General features: G+C 42.8%; 1 long non-coding RNA gene and 10 other non-coding genes across 15 annotated transcripts; all 11 read right to left on the minus strand.

Annotated features, from left to right (window-relative positions):
- Positions 1–1,178: 1,178 nt before the first annotated feature.
- Positions 1,179–13,803, minus strand: LOC117881452. Of its 5 annotated transcripts, none has more exons than XR_004646800.1 (15): positions 13,668–13,803; positions 12,169–12,216; positions 11,703–11,731; positions 11,351–11,396; positions 10,855–10,883; positions 9,829–9,909; positions 9,486–9,608; positions 7,910–7,935; positions 7,162–7,204; positions 6,543–6,570; positions 5,893–5,942; positions 4,736–4,775; positions 3,238–3,291; positions 1,999–2,040; positions 1,179–1,781 (listed from the first exon to the last, which is right to left on the minus strand). It is a non-coding gene; the product is annotated as an uncharacterized LOC117881452 (long non-coding RNA). The 5 variants fall into 5 exon arrangements; XR_004646801.1 differs by lacking the exon at positions 9,829–9,909 and adding an exon at positions 3,848–3,946 and having other exon boundaries at positions 13,668–13,802; XR_004646802.1 differs by lacking the exon at positions 9,829–9,909 and adding an exon at positions 3,848–3,903 and having other exon boundaries at positions 13,668–13,800.
- LOC117882329 lies at positions 2,587–2,669 on the minus strand. Its single transcript, XR_004646987.1, has one exon. It is a non-coding gene; the product is annotated as a small nucleolar RNA snR60/Z15/Z230/Z193/J17 (small nucleolar RNA).
- LOC117882319 lies at positions 3,373–3,452 on the minus strand. The gene has a single exon (XR_004646978.1). It is a non-coding gene; the product is annotated as a small nucleolar RNA SNORD79 (small nucleolar RNA).
- On the minus strand, positions 4,850–4,917 carry LOC117882336. Its single transcript, XR_004646994.1, has one exon. It is a non-coding gene; the product is annotated as a small nucleolar RNA SNORD75 (small nucleolar RNA).
- On the minus strand, positions 6,403–6,478 carry LOC117882326. Its single transcript, XR_004646984.1, has one exon. It is a non-coding gene; the product is annotated as a small nucleolar RNA SNORD47 (small nucleolar RNA).
- On the minus strand, positions 6,691–6,754 carry LOC117882334. The gene has a single exon (XR_004646992.1). It is a non-coding gene; the product is annotated as a small nucleolar RNA SNORD78 (small nucleolar RNA).
- LOC117882328 lies at positions 7,281–7,345 on the minus strand. Its single transcript, XR_004646986.1, has one exon. It is a non-coding gene; the product is annotated as a small nucleolar RNA SNORD44 (small nucleolar RNA).
- LOC117882330 lies at positions 10,960–11,043 on the minus strand. The gene has a single exon (XR_004646988.1). It is a non-coding gene; the product is annotated as a small nucleolar RNA snR60/Z15/Z230/Z193/J17 (small nucleolar RNA).
- Positions 11,467–11,548, minus strand: LOC117882317. Its single transcript, XR_004646976.1, has one exon. It is a non-coding gene; the product is annotated as a small nucleolar RNA SNORD24 (small nucleolar RNA).
- Positions 11,810–11,876, minus strand: LOC117882335. The gene has a single exon (XR_004646993.1). It is a non-coding gene; the product is annotated as a small nucleolar RNA SNORD75 (small nucleolar RNA).
- Positions 12,673–12,750, minus strand: LOC117882327. Its single transcript, XR_004646985.1, has one exon. It is a non-coding gene; the product is annotated as a small nucleolar RNA SNORD74 (small nucleolar RNA).
- Positions 13,804–13,871: the final 68 nt, after the last annotated feature.

Raw genomic sequence — 13,871 nt, forward strand, 5'->3', positions numbered from 1 at the left:
TGCTTTCACAGAGGGTGGGTTGACAAACCACCCACAGCAATGTTTTTGCACCATTAGGCATTGGGAGCTTAACCCAGAATTCCAATGGGCAGCAGATGTAGATAAATCTGTGATAATTTTCATATGACTTTACATTGTGCCTCTTCATATAACCTTGTGGTGGGTCTACCCACATGTGACCTCTGTTTTCATGGAACTTTGTATCAAAGTCTCATTTAGAAACTTTGCATTGCCCTTGGTATAATATTATAGCCCCTAAGAATAGAATAAGATAGAAATTTTTCTTCTTTTTGCTAGCAGTAGAACAAGAGCTCTCCCCCCCCCCCTCTTAATTGCCCTATTGAATGAATGAGGTGTGAATGAGCAAGGCATGGAAGGCAGCACCTCCAGACAGCCTCAACTGTTGGAGAGGGGCTGGGAGCCAGACCCAAGGACAATAAAACGTGTCAAGTGGGCTCATTAAAGACAAGCAGGGGGGGGGGGGGAAGAGAAGGAGGGGGAGGGGTGTTAGAAGCACCTACCTTCTTTTGGAAAAACCCTCTTTGCAGCATTGGGACAACACTCAAAAGAAAGCAGCACAAAGGACCAAACGGACACAGACACAGAGTTTGAATCCGGTATAAATTTGCATAAGAGGAAAGCTGCTATAAAAGTGAGGTGTCTTGCAGAGGACCCCGGGTCTCATCTTGTCAACATGGGAGCATTGATGCGGATCAGCAGAAGCCCGGCTCCACCCCCTCCCCCCATCTAACTCACCTGGCCAGTGAAGTTAAGGGGAGCAACTAATTGGTAACAACAAGACGGTGTGTGTGTGTGTGTGTGTGTGTATAAATGTAATATTATATGCATATAATACAGTGTTAATGAATACATGTATTGCTAATAAATGTGGCATTCTGCCTTATTCCCCCTGAAAAGATCCTGTGCAGTACTTTAAGTACAACACAGAGACTGCAGGAACTGTGGGATAGCTACCCACAGTGCACTGCTCCATAAATCAATGCTAGCCACAGTACCAAGGATGCACTCCACCAACTTAATGCATTTAGTGTAGACATAGAAATCAGTTTTATACAGGCGATTGTGTAAAAATTGACTTCTATAAAATCAACCTGATTTCGTAGTGTAGACATACCCTGAGACTTTGAACTCATACATAATACACAACTACTCCAGACTAGTTATTTTTGATTAGTTTATTTTAGCACATTTCAATTTGTTAGACAGCTATTTTACTTCTAAAGTCTACTTAGTGCTGGTTAAAAGACACATGGCAAAAGTTTAAGTTTAGAGCAAGTCTCGTTTCTTAATTGGATATTTAAGAAGAGACCAAAGTGTGTATCAGTGTTGCCCCACTTGTCACATGCTTCTACAAGACATTCTGAACTTAATCTTTTCTGACAAATTTGTAGGACTCTTCATCCAGAAGTCATGTCACCTTTTGTGGCAAGGGTAGAACACAGCAAGCACTGCCGCCCCATCTGTCCTTTCAACACCCTTGCAAGCCCCTTAAAAGGCCCTGGTGGGCTCTGAGTGCAGGCAGGACTGCAGAGCAAGGACTCCAGGCCAAACTGATCATCTAAATGGGGTGGCAGAGAGACTGCTTCCCTCCAGCTTGACACACCCACTGCTGCAGGACTGACTCTGGCCCCTCCATGACTATGCCCAAACACCTCAGAAGCAAGGGCACGGTCTTCTGTGCAAAAAAAACCCACCACCACCACCCCCCCACACACAAACCAACTTAGGAGTCGTTGGATACACAATCTGACATCTTCACACTGCAAGGAGAGACAAAAACGGTTATAGGGTGAAGCATTGAACTCTAAAGTACAAGATGTTTATTGATAGGAATAGATCAGACCTTAGATTTTCCATCACTCATCAGAGAGAGAGTTCAAGCTAAGACTGTAATCATCATCTCTCCATTCCAGAAAAGGGATCAAAGCAGCAGGTCACTGTTAAGTGTTGAAGCAATGCAAGTAAAATGATACCCACCTTTCTGGTTCCTCAACTGTCCATTAAAACCAATTTTGCTCCCTAAAGAGAAGGGAAATGGACATTAATTAATAGTTCTCCCATGAGTAGCATCTCAGCAAGAGTGGAAATGGTTTACAGCACTGGAACTCATTTGGCAGAATCTAAATTTCATCAGTAGTTACAAGTGCCCTTTCCCATCTGCATTTTGGAACCTGCACTGTAAAAGTGCAAGTGCACCAGTCTCATGAGCTTAACTGCTAGCAAATCTTTACAACTGTATCTTAGTTTTGCAAAGGAACCTTCCTGAGCAAAGCCACGTGTATTTTTATATCATGTCAGTGTTTGACTGGACCTACAAGGCTCAACACCAGGGTATGTCCTTTATAAAAAGGTTCTCCTTACACACACCCCTTAGAGGTTCTGCAGGCCCAGCCACTGCCCCTGGTTATAGAATTCCGCCCTCAACAACTCATGGGCAAGTTAGACTTCAAGTGGACATACTAAATTGCCCCCAAGGAGCAGATAATGTGGAATACAAAGGTGCTATTTTCATGTAGTTACTTTTAAGACCACAAGAGCTCTTTAGTGTCAGGATTCAGCTGTAGCCAGATACATCAGATAGGAGCGAAAGACAAAGCTGTGTTCGTCATTGTGTATTCTGCTGAACTATGTTATCATCATTGTATCGGCTTAATAGCACTTTCATTCACTGGGGTGTTTAGTTTCAGGCTGTCATCCCACTCCTACAAAGTGAGAGCATGAAAAGTTAGTGACAGACTAAGATGTGGTGGCTTTAAAGCAGCTCTTTGATTCAGTTACCCTAAGGTAGAATGTGACTAAGATGGGCTTCTAGCTTTGTTTGACTGCAGTGATCAGACTATATTACAGTTACCAGTAGAAGAGGCCCAATCCTGCTCCCAATTAGCTTTAATGGAAGCAAGACAGACACTGTCCTTCTAATCGTCAGCCATGGAAGTCGAGCTGTTTTCTAAGAATGATTTTGCATAAAGAATTAATTGAACATTTCTGCTGTAGGAGAGTCAGAAGAATTCTCCTGACATCCCCATTGCTGAACAGCAACTGCAGGAAGAGTGTCATGGGAGCTGGCAGATATGGCCAAGTATATGCAAAACAGTCACAGTCCTCACTAATCTGAACTGACAGTCCAGTGGACCCCCAAGAAGAGATTCCAAAAATCTAAGCCTCAAGCGTCATTGATCTTTAAAATAAGCTCCCAGTACTTTGCTTTATCCTTACCTCTCAGGCAGGCAGAGGGCTGACTGCTTCACTGACTGTTTGACCAACTTTACTCTGTAACATAATAATTCAATTTTTACAAACAGGTTCTGGTTGGTAGAATCTGATTCTTAGTAGAGACAGCTTGAAGTTCTGTACTGTTTCAGCATCAGAGTCCTCCTCATTCTCTTTCAGAGAGATTCCCATTGTTTACACCAAAATCATCATTAACAGTACATACAGACAGGAAGTCAGCATTTCACCAATATACTTTATAGTCAGCAGTGGAACAGTTTTATTCAGTGCTGCTGGAGCTAAACAGTACTATCTCATCCTCAGTATAGAGAGTGAAAGTCATACTGCAGTACACAACCCTAATTCCAACCTGCCACTGAGACAGCTAGCATATAAAAACAAAATATTAGGTCAAACCATATAAGAGATGGAGAATGCTGTTGGGTTGGGTGTGACTTTTTCTGGGAATGTCTCTGCTTTTTAGAATTGGTGATGAACTAGCAGTGAGGTTGGTCAATTGTAAAAGTGAATGTTTCATAAAACTGACGCAGAAGAGGAATCTCTTAGGATATCATTTTCATAATTACATGTCAGATAAATGCAACAGCCAACTTACCATATCAAGTTCATGTCTGGTAATTCTTCTATTCTCATGACTAAAAATGAGCACACCTATATTACAAGTATCAGAGGGGTAGCCGTGTTAAGTCTGGATCTGTAAAAAGCAACAGAGGGTCCTGTGGCACCTTTAAGACTAACCGATGCATTGGAGCATAAGATTTCGTGGCTTAATGCCCATTTCGTGCATCCGACAAAGTGGGTATTCACCCACGAAAGCTTATGCTCCAATACATCGGTTAGTCTTAAAGGTGCCACAGGACTCTGTTGCTTATATTACAGACATCTATAAGCAGCAAAGCCTCAGCCCTACATTCTTAGAAACATCTTCTGTCCACTATGGCTTTGGGTCTGTGCAGAGAGCTGTGTGGCTTTAGAATTTACATAACAGCCATACTGGGTCAGACCAAAGGTGCATCTAGCCCCAGGGTTCTCAAACTGGGGGTGAGGTCATGAGGTTGTTAGCTGTCAGTCTCCACCCCCAAACCCTGCTTTGCCTCCAGCATTTATAATAGTGTTAAATATTTGAACATGTGTTTTTAACTTATATGGGGAGGAGGGGGGGTTTGCACTCAGGCTTGTGTGTGAAAGGGGTCACCAATTCAAAAGTTAGAGAACTAGTGATCTAGCCCAATAGCCTGTTTTCTGACAGTGCCCAATGGCAGGTGCTTCAGAGGGAATGAACAGAACAGATAATCAAGTGATCCATCTGCAGTCACCAATTCCCAGCTTCTGGCAACTGTCCAGAGCTAACTCTGGAAAGCAGAGCAGCTCATAATGGCTGCAAACACTTTATTCAATGCACATATCTAGCATAGTGTGTGCTTCCCCTGTCAGCCAGAGAACCAGAGCAGAGACTCTGCTCCAAGTTCAAGTGAAGAGTTACCTCAGCAAAGTGATCCTTTTTCCAGGAGTGCACTCCAGCCCTGGAGGGGAAAAAATAAATTCAAATGTTACATGTCATTCTTTGCTCTGCCTGCAGACATACTACTAGTTTCAAAGCCTCAGAGTGAAGTTTTCAGAAACCTGTTCTGTCCACTACTCTTATAATCCAAGTCATCACAGGCTTCAATTCTAGCCCCAAGCCAACTGTCACTGTTTGTTCAGTTGTAAAGGAAAGCACGGGGGAAGGGAACCTCTATCATATAGCTGCAAGGGAGGCATCCTAGATATGCAGCTAGATTTTAAATGTGGATTCCAAGTGCGGTGAATCGACTCAGTCTGGTTTCACAGCTGGAATCCTCTGAACATTTACATTTTGCAGGTACTGGAGGAATAGCCTTGTACTAATCAGACACCAATATCAATGTTGGTGAATTTGTACCTATATGTGACTCTTGCAGACAAGGAGTCATCACTGTGGTCCAGTGGCTAGGGCCCAGGAGCCCAAGGTTCTGCACAGATGTGTACTACGCAGTTTTAATCATTTCATCCCATGAAATATTCTGCTGCAAGAATTGCCATCACCATTTTGCAGAGTGACCCAAAGTGCTATAGTAGGAATTTAAGCTTTTTGTAAGTTACTCCCATGTTGCTTCTGTGGTATCATAGTGTTAAAGTGGATGCAGGAGGCATATTCAAAACAGAAGAAAATTTAGGAGCATCTCAAGATGGGTACATCCCACCTTACAAGCCTATTAACATTTTTCATGAGTGCTCTGTGTTGGCCCCCCCTCTGCGGTCATTTAAGTTAATGGGAGTTTCCCCCCCCCACTGACTATAGTGAGAACAGTGCTGAGCTAAAACTGAGTTTTTTTTGAAAGCCTCAGTATCTTACACCTGGAACAAGGGCTTGCTCCTTAATTTAGAGGCGCACCTACCACACATCTCTGCATTCTTGAAAGTGTTAGTGTTTTACAGTAGTACACGTCTGTATCTAGGACCAGCGTTTAAAACTATAGTATTTAAGTGAAGCCACTGAGCTTCATACAACCACAACAATGAAAGGTTGGTTCCATCACACAATGCAGTTACTTTTACAGGATTAAAACCCAGCTGGTTTTGCCACATATAACCCACAAAGGAACAGAATAAGATACAAACCTCTCACTTGAAATGCTGTCTTGATCATCCATCATCTTCTAATATTAATGCTTATGGGGGGGGGGGGGAAGAAAGTTGTTTTTAAAAAAGTGTACTATAACATGAATTAGTAACCCAAACTAGCTAGACTATAACCTGCTCAACTAGATTTCCTTGATCTACGGTGTGGAAGACTAGCAAAGTGATCAAGTGAAGTACGAACCAGCTTTTTAAAAGCTTTGTTAATTTAATCATTTAAGGGGGTGAACAGATCATTCCTTGGCCCATCCTAAGCAGTAGAGGTTTCAGATCCCATCATCTGAGGTGTTCATCCAGACATAAGTGTCATTTAAACTGGTAACCTTTAGAGCAAAAGGGACAAGTTAAAGTATTCTAACAGTTGAGAAGCCACAATACGCTCCATGTATTCAGTACATTTTTAAAATCCCTTCCACTCCAAGCTTCTGGGCCAGTCTATGTTTAGAGGACACACTGCCTTTCCCATTTCTAACTTTGGCGGAGCAAGAATGTAACCTCAGAGTAAATGGAACGGAAAGGAGTAATATCACAGACATTCATTTGGCAGAATCTAATTTCATCACTGGTTACAACAATGCTCCTACTAGCTACAAGTTAACAACTTATTAGTCTAAACAAAAATACATACTCACCCAAATTTATTCAAGACAGGGCCAGGACCTAACAAGCAGAAGTGAGAGCATTAGTTTCTCGTTGACAGCTCTCCAGGAGTAAAAAAGAAGCAATTCTGCATAAAGTTAAACAGTGTGTCTTCATTTCTGTATTACTTCATTTACAGGGTCTTTCAGTAATGAAGTAGTCCACATACTGATTTCAGGTCAGACATTTGTCAACATCATTATAAACCCTGTAGGAGACAGCTGCTATGTAGATTAGCCTACAACATTCCACGATTCCCTAGAACACAAGTCTTCAAAATCCACTGTGGCTGTTTATCCACAGGTCTCAAAACAAAGCATGAAGTCTCTGGTGAAGCACTACCTTGGTGAAGCACTACCTTGGATTATCCTTAAGTGAGCCCTGCAGGCTAACAGTACCTGAAATCTTGTGGCAGAAAAAGGAAAAGGACAAGCCAGGAAACCTCACAGGAATTCTACATTAACAAACTTTAGTATGATTTCCACCATAATGCATAAGACCCTTAGATGCCAGCACCTGGACACCAGACTGTAGCAGGGAACCAAACTATTTATTACATTATGTCAATAGCCAAGTTAAAACCAAAACAAAACTAGTAGACTGATGACTTACCACTGCTAATAACGGCACTCTGTACGTCCAAGTCACCCCAGTCCTGGAATGAAGCAGAGTGTCAGGACAACCCAGAGACAATCAACCATGAAACAGGAAAATCCAAGCCAGATGCCTGAAATCAGATAGAGCTAATTACAGATCTCCATGATTGAGTCAGTCTATTTGCATCTCATCATACAGGCTGCTTGTATGGACTGGGCAACAAACAGTTTTTAACTAAAACCTGTGTGGTGGGGATAGGCTGTGGTGGAGTATCAGATGAGAAATGGTTCTCATGTCAATGGGAGCTGTACATGTTTGCTACACTAGGCAAGTTGCAACAGAGAGTCCTGTGGGACCTTTAAGACTAACAGATGTATTGGAGCATAAGCTTTCGTGGGTGAATACCCACTTCGTCAGACGCCCGAAGTGGGTATTCGCCCACTAAAGCTTATGCTCCAATACATCTGTTAGTCTTAAAGGTCCCACAGGACTCTCTGTTGCTTTTTACAGAACCAGATCAACAAGACTACCCCTCTGATAATAGGTAAGTTGTTAAGTGTTGGGCCCTCTGCCAGTTCGCCCCCCCATCCCTCTATTTTAGGATATGATGTGCAATAAGCAACCAGCATTGATATTTCTATATACTTTAACAGATCCTCTGATTATAGCTACAGCCTTATTTTAGAGGCATACTCTAGCCCCATCCCTTTCCCACCTCTAGTTAACTCTAGTATTCCCATGAAGTTAAAAATACAGAACTTACAGGATACCCAAGCACCCTCTGGAAGCCTGCAAGAGAAAGCTGGTATTAGCTGGAGCTCATAATAAGCGTCTATAGTATTTAATTATTATACAACTGTATCAGTGTTTAGTCAATTTTATCCTCATTAGGATCAGAGACCTGATTCATCATCATCTACAGTACACAGACAGCTGTTTTCCGTTACACATGACATCCTCTTCTCTAACCTAGGAGATGGGCACTTGCCTAAGAATCCTGCACCAATCCTATTAGGCTCTCAAGGAGCTCTTTATTTTACTGCCCCCTTCCTGGGTACGTCTCCTCACTGATGAAGTAAGTCAGGTGATCACCAGTTGGGTCTGAGCACCCAGGTCGGCTTAGCCTGGGTGCAAGCAGCCACACTGCAAAGCCATATCTGAGTTACTGGTCCAGACTGGTGCTGCATCCACTTGTGTGTTGCTAGGACTTTTGGGTGCATATCCCATGGCTCTATGATATGCTCACTGTGAGCTGTCCGAGAACTTGCCTGTCCTGAGCACACAGGGTAGAAGTTATGGAAAGGCACTGGATGGTTATCAGCACTCTGCTGATTTAGCTGAGTCTTGACTGCAAAGCAAGGAGATAAGCAGCACTCAGGCGTTAGCTGGCCAGTGAACAGTTACAGTCTTACTCAGGTGTGGCCCCTAAGATAACTCTTCAGTGAAGACGACAAGTCTTGAGGCCTAGATGACATCAGCCCACCACCCAAATAAAGATGGACAGGGCTCCCTCTGGAGCAAACCCTGACTAACTTAACAGCTTCTTGCATCTGCCAGTGCCACCTCAGTCTTATGGACAGAAATTTTAAAAACCACACCGTTCCCACAATAAGTCAATAGCATATTAAACTTTTAATGTTATTACATGCAGGATAAAAAAATAGTTAGGGCTTGGGAAAAAAAGTACTCTGCATTTGGCAATCTAATTAAACCTAGTTGCCAAATTAAAATACTAGTGTGGCCACTTCCCCTAAAGCAACACCTGCTGCAATGTAAAGGAGATTCGTATACCGTATGACTGTACAATGCAAATCAGCTTTCTAAAAACATTAACCTACCAGGTATTGTCTAGGCACCATAGACAGTCCCTGTTCTGAACTGCTTACATTTTCAGACAGGCCAGAGAAAGTTATTCCCCATCCATAAAATGGAGAAACAAGGCATTGGGAGATGAAGCAAATTACCCAATACTGAAGGAGTGTGTGTGGCAAAGCCAAGAATTAAACCCAGTACTCCAAGTCATGGTTCAGTCTTAGGATTTCTGCCCCCCATAGAGCAGGTTTAATACTATAAGAATATTCATTGCACACATTTGAAGAATCCTAGTGAAAATTGTCTAATAGGATCAGATGCTATTAGCTCAACCTTACATACTACATTCCTTGTTTGTCCCATATATTTACCCCTTCCTGGCTTCACTTTGAAAGCTCTGAGGTTTCCTACTGCCAACATTCAAACTCAATCAATAGGACAGAAGCAAGAGTAAAGCAGATTTAATAGATGGCTGCAGGACAGTGTGAAATATTTATTTACACTAGAAGTATGTCCTCCAAAGTTACCTTTGTATGAAGTGTCCTGTGCTTTACTCTCCCTGCAAACATTATGGAACTGTGTTCAAGTTGGAATTTTTATCTCCATACATCAGGCAGGTGGTCATCCGAAGCCAACCTATTTTATGCAGCCTGTAAAGAAGAGATATTTATGGTACCCATACCACTAGTTATTTATTATTATTAGTATTACTGAAGCACTTAGGAGCAATCATGGACAAAGACCAATTTTCTGCAAGGCTCTGTGCAGACAGAACAAAGACTGTCTCTGCCCCAAAGAACTAACAATGTAAGAATAAAACAAACACACACCACACACACACAAACAAAAAAGAACAGATGGAAGACAGACCTGGGGTGTGAGGGGGATGACCACAAAAACAATACAGTCAGCAGGGTACCAGCATGTTAGACATTTAGGCTGGGTCTACACCTAAAACAGAGGTCAACATAACTACATCACTCAGGGCTGTGAAATTAAGTAGACCTAACTCCCAGCGCAGATGCAGCTAGATTTACAAAAAGATTGTCAACTTAATCCACCTCAGAAGTGGTGGTTATCTACGAAAGATTTTTCTACCAACGTAGAACACGCTATAGTGTAGACATACTTAAGTGTCTTATCTTGAAGTGCTTAGATGGATTTGTAATGTTACTATGCTAAATGTTCTAGTTTAATGGGCAAAACAGACTGGAGACGTGGCTTTACATAGCATTTTCTGTAAATGCTACTGCACATCCATTGACTTAAGTCTATTAAGCCAAGCTATTTGATCTAATGTGTTTTAGTATCAATAGTATCCAAGCACAAAAATAAGTTCTACACCAAGTTATCCCTAATATAGTCTGTGCTTCACCTTTTCTAGGTTCATTTGTGGGAACTGACTCTCCCCTCTCCCCCTTTTGAGAGTTTCTCTCTAATCCAGTTACTAGAGAAGACTAGCAAAAAAGAAATTTTGCCGTAAGCCAGCCAGTCTTCAGAACACTTTTCGGTAGACAAAGGGAGAGCACATTTATGACCTGAGCTTTCCTTGTGAACTAGCTGCCAGAGTAAATCACAAGCAACTGGAGGATGCATCAGATAGGAGCAAGAGACAGTACAGCATGCTCTTCACAGACCATCTGCTGAACTAGGTTATTATCATATACAGCCTCCACCGGAGAGAAGAGAGAACGGCAGTTGAAAATACAGAGCAAGTCAAGTTACTTCCTAGTTTACTTCTAAATTTGTCTGAGGTGCATGAAAGACTTGGGCAACCCAAAAATAAGCCACTTCTTTAGAGTGGATTTCTTCCCTAGACACTATTTACTAGCCAAATTTTTAATCAGCAGTTTTTGCCAGAGGAACAACCTGCCCAGGTCAAAATTAATGACTTACCTTTCATCATCAGGATTCATGCTTCAGGCCTATATGAAGAGAAAAGGAAAAAATTAGGCACCATTACCGTTAACTAATATGTATCGGGGAGGATCACATGATAGCCAGATACATCAGATAGGAGCGAAAGACAAAGCTTGTGTTCGTCACTGTGCATTCTGCTGAACTATGTTGTCATCACTGTATTGGCTTTGGTGAGACTGGTTCTAAGCTATTTTTCTAATAAAGAGTTTGCTTTAGTTAGTGTGATCTACCAAAAGGCAGGAGTGGCTCTGAATGAAAAGATGCTCCAGAGAGAGCTACTCAACCGGAGAAGACAATCCAAGAAACTGAGTAATAGCAAGAGTTAGAATTGTTCTGATTTATTAAGCAGACACAAAACTCTAAACATCTTCTATAACCATCCTTGTCATTGCACTGCCTCAGCTCCATGAAGGAGAAACCCATTAATGCGCCATGGAGATGTTTTTCCAAGAGGAGTTATTCTGTTTCTTACCAGAGAATCTTCCTTCTATGGGGCTTCCAACTTCCTCCATTAAAACCTGAGAAAAGAGAGAAGAGTTATGAAACAGGTTCAGACATCAATAGATGAAACGGTTCCCAACAGTGTTGTGCCTCAGTTTGAAATACAGGTGGTTGAGAGCTCTCATCATTCTCTTGTCAAGAGTAGCAAATAAGTGTCATCATTGTGGCACAAGGGGAAAGTCTGGTATTTAGCTGCTGGAAATATTTAGCTAGCGTACTGATCGGATTAAAAAATAAGGCCTCTAGACCGTAATTTACATTTACGCATCTTTAACTAACTTTGTCCCTCATTCATGACGCAAAAAATTAAAAAATGATTTTACCTTAGCAAGTGACATCAGGTCTCGGTCTGCTAACGAAAGAAACAAAGAAACCAAATCAGGCACTGCTAAAACAAAGTCTGAGATCAAAGATAACAGGCACTGAATAAAGCCTCAGAATAGAGTTCTCAGAAATCACTTCTGTCCACTACTCTTATCTTTAAAGCATCATTGGCTGTTCAGTTTAATAACACAGTCTTTCATTTCAAAACCTTTTGTTATAGGCCTATCTGAAGTGATTGTCCTGTTGCCCATGCAGCCATAGAAGATGGCCAATTAAGAGCAACGTGCTATATAAACAGCTACTGGAAGATTCATGGAGCAACACTGGCCCTGCTCCTCCTGAGAGGTCAGCAGGCACTCTACATTTCTTGAAAATAGTCAAGCCAGACATTTTCAAGTGGATCTGTACTAGGCCAGATAGTACCCTTTCGCCAATTAAACCCTACTGTTAGAAAGCAGTACCTACCAGTTTTGTAATTACCAGCGAGGGAAGAACTTGCTTGATGTATCATGGCTAAAAACAGAAGATATAATGTATATGTTACATAATTTCCTCAGTTTCAGAAAAAAGCCTACCTAGATAGCCTGGCATAAATTTTTCAGACTGACAAAAAGTGCAAGACTAATAAGACTCCAAAGCACTTATTCCAGAACAGCTACAGCACACACTACTACAAATTCACTTCAACCTGTTCTGTAGGCACTATTGTTAGATCTCAGACTATTAAAAGGGCCAGTTAATGCCAAGGAGATAATTTTTTTTGCAATAAGAAAATACAGCCTCCCCTCCCCCCAAGTGGGACATTAATGATTACCCACCATTCCTTCTACAATGCAATTATAACTTTATAGAGGCACCTAGTTACACTCAGGCAATCACAAATAAAATTTGATTTTGCTTGTCTAAACTGGACTAGAACATACTACCTCCAAACTATTTATGCCATTGCCCAGCAATGAATATACCCCATGTCCAGCTCAGAGATGTTGGTATTCATCATACTCTCAGATGTCCCTACCAACATGGTTTTCATCATGTGCACGTACATGGAGGGCAAGATGCACTGAGACATGACACTATCCCATTAAAAAAAGGAAACCTGGGACCTGGTAACTATTACTAAGGAAAAACCATGCTTGTACAAAGACCTGCTTGCTCGCTCTCCTACTACTGCAGATAGCATTACACTAAGAAAGATTCAACACTTTCCACCACGTGTTCTCATGCAACGTTCATATATTCTTTCCAACTTACTCCAAGAGCATTTCCACTTTCCAACTACACTGATGCTACATTTTTCCAGTTCTATCGCCACCTCCAGCCCATATGGTGAAAGAAAGACCAATCCCTCCTCAAGCTACTTCCTATTGAGAAGCTACCAATGGACACCCAAGCTATGGCAAGATCTGTTAATCTACTATGAGCTTCCATAGAAAACCACTACACTAGAGTCACTTGATGCTCTGCTGAAGACCCTCCCAGACCGGAGATGCTAAGGGCAGAGTCCAACTCGCCTAGCACTGCACCATGTGCAACCCCATAGTCCAATCCAAAACCCTACAATACAGGGCCTCTGAGGCCCACAAAGTCGGCGCCTACCAAAGCCACCCCTACGCCAACTTAGAAAAGCGCAAGGGCACTAAATCCTCAGTATGCAACGTTTTTCCTTCAGCGAGGCCGCTAGGCTGACGGGAGGGGCCCTGTGGTGCGCCGGCCTGGCCAGAGCTCACGGGTCACGAGTCCCCCATTAACATCAATGAAGCCACCTAAGCTTCGCGCCCCGCGAGGAGCAGGAGCCCCCACACACGGGGGGGAGTGGACAATCCACCTCCATCCTCCTCAGCCCGCACCCATCGGCGGCAAAGCCCCTCCGAGAGGGGGGCCACAGCGCGTCGGGACCGCGATGGGGTCGGCATTGAGCAGCATGGAGCCGCCAGAGAGGCCGAAAGCCGCGCGATACTCACCCAGCCGCCAGGCCCCTGTACCGCACGCACCGGCTCAGCAAAAGGGAAGAAGGAGGCGGTGCCACTGGTATATATGTCCGCCTCGAAACGCTGTCACGTGACAGTGCAGCGGCAATCATGGTCCCCGCCAAACTATTCTCATAGGACCTACCCGCAGAGCAATGACGATGACGGAAGCCAGTCTCCGCCCCCAAAGAGCCATGG

Source organism: Trachemys scripta, chromosome 8 (assembly GCF_013100865.1).
Source record: "Trachemys scripta elegans isolate TJP31775 chromosome 8, CAS_Tse_1.0, whole genome shotgun sequence".
NCBI classification, from domain to species: domain Eukaryota; kingdom Metazoa; phylum Chordata; order Testudines; family Emydidae; genus Trachemys; species Trachemys scripta.